The sequence below is a fragment of the Salvelinus fontinalis genome, chromosome 24 (assembly GCF_029448725.1).
Source record: "Salvelinus fontinalis isolate EN_2023a chromosome 24, ASM2944872v1, whole genome shotgun sequence".
In the NCBI taxonomy this organism is placed as follows: Eukaryota; Metazoa; Chordata; class Actinopteri; order Salmoniformes; family Salmonidae; genus Salvelinus; species Salvelinus fontinalis.
In genome coordinates, this window is record NC_074688.1 from 23,112,616 (window position 1) to 23,119,899 (window position 7,284).

The 7,284-nt window shown below is 42.9% G+C and overlaps 1 pseudogene; it reads left to right on the forward strand.

Moving 5' to 3' along the window:
* Positions 1 to 125: 125 nt before the first annotated feature.
* On the forward strand, positions 126 to 7,274 carry LOC129822178 (PIH1 domain-containing protein 2-like; annotated as a pseudogene).
* The last annotated feature ends 10 nt before the right edge of the window (positions 7,275 to 7,284 follow it).

A 7,284-nucleotide genomic window follows, 5' to 3' on the forward strand; every position in this document is an offset into this window, starting at 1 on the left:
TGAAGGATGCAGACACTGTTCACCGTTGAGTGCAAAGTAGTAGCACCTCTCTCCTGTCAGAAGAGGGCGTGCATGCACCCCTCTCATCTCGTTTCCATAGTAAAAGAGGACACTAGCGACAAAAGTTGAGTTTGTCAACATTTAGCTGTAACGTTAGAACAAGGGTCGCAAAAACTTGAAGCAAGTTTACTGTGCGTATTTCCATGTGTTTTGTGTTAAAATGATAACTACTGTTCTCCATCTGATTCACAGCATTCGTACCAAATGGTTTGATTGTATTCAAGGCATTGCTGGCTGGTGTATTGGGATAGCTATTTAGCTACACTACTGTAACGTTAGCTAGCTAACATAAACGTTATTTAACCTAGCAAGGAATTCTCTACATGCTTGTTCATCTATAGCTAGCGTGCCTTGCCATACCATAATCAAATGCAAAACTCCAATGAGCTGTGTGTATACTGAACTAAATCCCTCAACATATTTTCAGAAATATGTCTTCTTCCCTGGTAGTACAAAGTACAAAGCAGGAAGTTTTGCAGCAGTTCAACCAGTTCTGGTCCATGTTAGACGACCTGTCACAGAATGACCCCCAAAGCTACCAGATGTTTATCGAGAAACAAATTAAACAGGGAGCTAATAATAATGCACTACCTCAGCCTGACTCCTGCCTACTCACTGAAATGCTGGAACCACAAATGACCTGCTTTCTATGAGCAGCTACACCCACACTGTAGAGTTTATAGATTCAAAACACACACTTAGAACACTGGCCTACATTAAAATAACACAACTAAGTGTGTTGATAAGAAAATACTGGTTAATTTGTTTGCAGTGCACGTTTGACTGTGCAACGCTGGCTAATAATATGGAGGTGTGAACTATAAAGAGGCTGAACAGTTGCGTTATTGTTTGTGTCAGGAGACAAAGAAAGGGTTGCTGTACATCAATGTGTGTGGCTGGAAGTGCGTCCCTACCCCTGCTGATGAGAACAAGCCTGTGTGTGGAGGGAGACTGGAGACAGACACTGATGGAGGAGGTACCAAGAGTCACTGTTGTCCTGCAGAACACAAACCTGTATTTCTGCATAATTACCTGGACATACACTCAATAGTATTTGGTAGCATTGCCTTTAAATTGTTTAACTTGGGTCAAACATTTCAGGTTTGAAATTCATCCGCAGGTACACCTCCAATTGACTCAAATTATGTCAATTAGCCTAACAGAAGCTTCTAAAGCCATGACATAATTGTATTGAATTTTCCAAGGTGTTTAAAGGCATAGTCAATTTACTGTATGTAAACTTCTGACCCACTGGAATTGTGATAGGCTGAACATGCTGAATTATAAGTGAAATAATCTGCCTGTAAACAATTGTTGGAAAAATTACTTGTGTCATGCACAAAGTAGATGTCAGAACCGACTTGCCAAAACTATAGTTTGTTAACAAGAAATTTGTGGAGTGGTTGAAAAACGAGTTTTAATGACTCCAACCTTAGTGTATGTAAACTTCCGACTTCAACTGTATACGACAGCTGACTTTCTTATCACTTTTTAATGGTTTTGATACCAATGTTATCTAACACTGTTTGACCTGAAAAGGTGTTTCATTGAAACGGTATGAAAATTTCATATCACAATTATAGTGACCAAAATGATCACGGTTATCAGTATTATCGCGGTATTGTTAAAATGTGCTCGAAATGTGCCTGCTGGCGCTGAACACTCTGATGGCGCGCTGGTTGCTTTGATGCACAAAAGCTTCCTGGCAACCCTGGCAAGGTGAGGCAGCTCTGATGCATGGCCCCTGAGGCAGCTCTGATGCATGGCCCCACCACATCAGTGTATCCTCTTCTGCTGGAATGGGTGGCAGAGACAGGTAGACCTTGATCTCTTCTTTCACTCTGTATTCTGGGGTGGTTGGAATCTGACCCTCTTCACCTCTGCTGCCTTGTTGAGGTAATCTTTCTCAGCAACCCAGTCAGGCCTTTCCCCTCCGATGCCGCTGTGGGGGTGTTGGTGGTGGAGGTGCTGCTGGTGCTTTGCGTTTCTTCCCTGACTTGTGCAGCTGCCAGCTTCAAGGCCTCCTGGACACAGCTGCCAGCTTCAAGGCCTCCTGGACACAGCTGTCCGTGTCAACTTTTGCAGCTTCAGGCTCATCTAAAAAGCGCCTTTTGAAGCGGGGGTCAATGAAACAAGCCATGTGCATGACTCTCTTTGCTTCTCTGTGTATCTGTTGTTAAGGTCTTCTCTGTGTATCTGTTGATAAGGTCTCCTCTGTGTATCTGTTGTTAAGGTCTTCTCTGTGTATCTGTTGTTAAGGTCTTCTCTGTGTATCTGGTTTTAAGGTCTTCTCTGTGTATCTGTTGTTAAGGTCTTCTCTGTGTATCTGTTGTTAAGGTCTTCTCTGTGTATCTGTTGTTAAGGTCTTCTCTGTGTATCTGTTGTTAAGGTCTTCTCTGTGTATCTGTTGTTAAGGTCTTCTCTGTGTATCTGTTGTTAAGGTCTTCTCTGTGTATCTGTTGTTAAGGTCTTCTCTGTGTATCTGTTGATAAGGTCTTCTCTGTGTATCTGTTGTTAAGGTCTTCTCTGTGTATCTGTTGTTAAGGTCTTCTCTGTGTATCTGTTGTTAAGATCTTCTCTGTGTATCTGTTGTTAAGGTCTTCTCTGTGTATCTGTTGTTAAGGTCTTCTCTGTGTATCTGTTGATAAGGTCTTCTCTGTGTATCTGTTGTTAAGGTCTTCTCTGTGTATCTGTTGTTAAGGTCTTCTCTGTGTATCTGTTGTTAAGGTCTTCTCTGTGTATCTGTTGTTAAGGTCTTCTCTGTGTATCTGTTGTTAAGATCTTCTCTGTGTATCTGTTGTTAAGGTCTTCTCTGTGTATCTGTTGTTAAGGTCTTCTCTGTGTATCTGTTGATAAGGTCTTCTCTGTGTATCTGTTGTTAAGGTCTTCTCTGTGTATCTGTTGTTAAGGTCTTCTCTGTGTATCTGTTGTTAAGGTCTTCTCTGTGTATCTGTTGTTAAGGTCTTCTCTGTGTATCTGTTGTTAAGATCTTCTCTGTGTATCTGTTGTTAAGGTCTTCTCTGTGTATCTGTTGTTAAGGTCTTCTCTGTGTATCTGTTGTTAAGGTCTTCTCTGTGTATCTGTTGTTAAGGTCTTCTCTGTGTATCTGTTGTTAAGGTCTTCTCTGTGTATCTGTTGATAAGGTCTTCTCTGTGTATCTGTTGTTAAGGTCTTCTCTGTGTATCTGTTGATAAGGTCTTCTCTGTGTATCTGTTGTTAAGGTCTTCTCTGTGTATCTGTTGTTAAGATCTTCTCTGTGTATCTGTTGTTAAGGTCTTCTCTGTGTATCTGTTGTTAAGGTCTTCTCTGTGTATCTGTTGTTAAGGTCTTCTCTGTGTATCTGTTGTTAAGGTCTTCTCTGTGTATCTGTTGTTAAGGTCTTCTCTGTGTATCTGTTGTTAAGGTCTTCTCTGTGTATCTGTTGTTAAGGTCTTCTCTGTGTATCTGTTGTTAAGGTCTTCTCTGTGTATCTGGTGTTAAGGTCTTCTCTCATTACTCTTTTCATCTCCTTGGTCAGAGATGGCTCTGTATCCCTTTCCACCAGAACATCACGGGTGATGTGGTCTAGGACAGGCTTGATGGCTGACAGTGTCACTCGTGTCTCTGAGGCAAGTGCATCTGTAAACTTGCTCAGAGGTTCAAGGAGCTGGCACAGTTGCTCCATGACACTTATGTTGGCGCCCTTGGGCATCAGATGCCATGTTCCTCTTTCTCCAGGCAGTGTCGCACAGACTGGCTGCTGTTGGCTGAGGAAACGCTCAATCATCTTGTGTGTAGATCCCCATCAGGTCACCACATCATGGATCAGAGCCTTCTGTGGCATGTTGAGGGCAGCTTGCTTTTCTCTCAGTTCTCTCCTTCTCTTCCAGCTCAGTGAGAAGCCTTGGACCAGATGACAGCAGGCCTTGACTGCTGGGTAAACTCTGAATTTTCAGAGCCTTTGAGATGGCCAGGTTCAAATTATGGCCAAAGCACCCAAGTCACAGATCTGGGAACTCTTCAAAAACCTTGATCATGTTTGCTGCGTTGTCTGTGGTTATGCAGACCAGGTCTTTCTTGTTGATCCCCACTCTTCCAGCATATTCGCAAAACACTTTGATGTTGTGAGCCGAGTGATCTTCTGGGAAGAACTGTGTTTCCAGGCAGTTTGATTCCAGTTGCCAGTCTGGGGTGAGGTAATGGTTAGTAAAGCTGATCCAGAGGTCACTGGTCCAGAGGTCAGTAGTTGCAGCAAACAATGTGCCTTGAGTCAAACATCAGCTTTAACTTGGTTGTACAGGTTTGGGATTTCAGTCTTGACAAAGAATGTTCGTGATGGCACGGCAACCTTCATCAACCTCAGAAAGCCAGGCCTCTCAACAATTTGAAATGGCATCATGTCCTTTGCAATGTAATATGAAAGGGCTGCAGTGAGGTCTTGAGCATGTTTTGATGTGGGTGCATAAGCAGCCTGTCGTTTTAAATGCTTGCTCGAGTGTCCCTTGTAAACAAGGGAATAGCAAATGTATTATTATTATTCTTAAAAGACACACCTATCCCCTCAGCCCTCAAATTAAGTGGACACTTCTGATGATGTATCATGACGTCTGACAAGTATACACTTGCAGGGTGAGGGAAGAAGGAATGATTTTTAAATGGACACCCTTCATCCCGTAATGATTGTGTTTTCAGCCTCCAGTAGCTAGTGGGTGCTTTATATGCGCTACAGTCAATTATGAGTGCATGTCTACTTATATTAAAAAATATAATTATTAATATACGCCTACTGTATGATAGCTAGCAAATGAATTAGCTAACTAACGTCAGCCTGCCTAGCTGGAACTTCTGAAGAAGGAAAATGTTTTAATTCTACAAGAACATATTTACTTTTTACGAGATGTGTTTGTGCCATCATGTGCATTAGTAGCACTATTTCTAACTTATTTGCATTAGTTTTTACTTAAACTTGTATGTTGACTTCTCCATTGATGTTGTTTTTAAGTTTTCGCTGACTTTTCTTAGAGGAAGTGAACATAATTGTACACTTGCATAGCCGACTAAAAATGAGGGCTGAGGGGCTTACGTTGCAAACTTCCCTTGCTTGGCTAATCATTTGGACCGTCCTCCAAGATGGCGACGGGGATTCCCCCAAGGGCATAAGGCGAGGGTAAGTGGACGAGGGTGTGTCTTAAGTGTTTGGAACGCAGCCCCTGCCTGTCTTCTGTGTTGCATTTGAGTATATGCAATGGCCCCATGCTCAATTTACATAAATACAAATGAGTTTTAAGAAGACAGTGATAGTAATTGCAATGAGCCCAACAATTGACATAAATATAGGAGTATATAGTGTTTTCCTGTTGGAACACTTTTACAACCAAGTCGACGACTGCCGGATTTTAAATGATCAAAAGATGTTGGTTGGGTGACTAAACTACATAACGTGTTATCGTGTGCAATGGGAGAATAGAGTCTGCAGAAACACGACACATACAGCAGCAGAACAATGTGTAGTGGTCACGAAGATGACTTAAGAGATTTGAAGTGTTGCCCCCTTTCGTAGCAATTTTCTTTTGCTTGTTCTGCAGACAGGGTGACCATCTTCGATTAAGTTTCCCTCAGCACTCTTGTAAAACCCAAAATACGACCACACTTCAGATTTGGTCCTCTTAGAAGACTGAAAAATCTCCCAAGCGCTGTCACTGCCTTCCGCCATGTTTTTACCCAAAACAAAACCCACGTTGCATTCTGCGCCTGCGTCAGACTTGCTAACTTTGGTTGATGCTGGACAGTATTTACCGTGAGTTTTTCAAACCGTGTTTATGATAATTCAAATTTGAACTGGTAATACTAACCGTTGGGTATTTTACCATGGTTTATCGTGAAACCGGTAATTCTATCATCCCTAACTACAACTTGTGTTCCCTGTACTTAGATGACTACAGTAAGGTGGATGTGGCGTTCAGCCCTGCGGTGCAGCAGCAGGCTCAGAAGGACAAGAGGGAGAAGGACCAGGTCCACCTGTTAGCCCTGAGCTTCACCCAGCAGCAGCGTGGCCTGCGTCTGGTCCAGCGGACATGGCCCAGAGGACATGCAGTGCCGCCTGGGTTCTCTAAAACAGTCCAGCCACCAACACAGGTAAGGCCTCTACGTAATCATTCCCTGGTTCAAGGGAACAGTTTTATTTTTTATTAAGGTGACACTATCAAGATAAAGGCGAGATTATTTAACCACAATGTATTGAGCAATACCTACTAACTATGTAGTATGAATATTTTTTAAAGGTGTCCTGTAGCTAAAGATGAATGTTTCGACATTCATTTGACATTCATTTCCCAGCCTCCCAGACCCCAGCTTCCCTGCTCCAGCAGATCTCCTTCTGCGTGAAGGGCAGACCTGAGGACAGTACACCTGTGCAGCTCATCACATCTGTCCAGCTATCATCTGGGCCAGGGGACCAAAGCAACAAGACCAAGAACTTGATCCAGGTGATCTCTGGCTCAGTGACAGCCCAGCCTCAGCAGCCACAGCACCAGCTCACTGTCAACTCTGAACCCAAGGACCTCTCTCGGAGCCTGGAGCTGACTGTGAAGCTACCAAAGGTTCAGTCCATCACAGAGTGCCATCTCAGCATTTCCTAGGTCAGGGACCACTCTGCTTCCCCTTCCCTTGTGCTATGAATAAGGCTCTGTGACAGATTAACAAAAACTATGTTGATTTTGCTTAAGCGCTTCCTATGTTGACATAATAGCCTATGTTAAGTTATCCTTTCTGTGGTCTTGTTGGTCTAAATGTCTGTGTGTATTTCTCTATAATATGATATACTACTAGAAGTGGAGGATATGTACCATCTACACCTGGAGCTGCCCGAGACTGTGAATGAGGAGTCGGCCTCTGCCACGTTCAACAAGAAACGGACATTAACTTTGCAAGTGTCTATACTCTAGTGCCGTTACTGCAGACACTAAAAGCACACACCTTAATTCATACACACAAAAAAAACACTGTCTGCTCTGGCATGTCACACTTACACCCAGTAGGTGATTTGTCTCTCTGAAGGGACTCGGCACTTTGGAAATATAAGAAGGCCATTAGAGAAGGCAGTAACTTCAGTTACCTCAAAGCAAATGGACCAAAATAAATGTCATTTCTGCTATACATCCTACAAGCTGTGGGTCTGAACCTTTTGTAGTAGTAAACAGTACCTCAGTAAAGACATTCAGAGCAACATTAATGACTCAAGTGGAG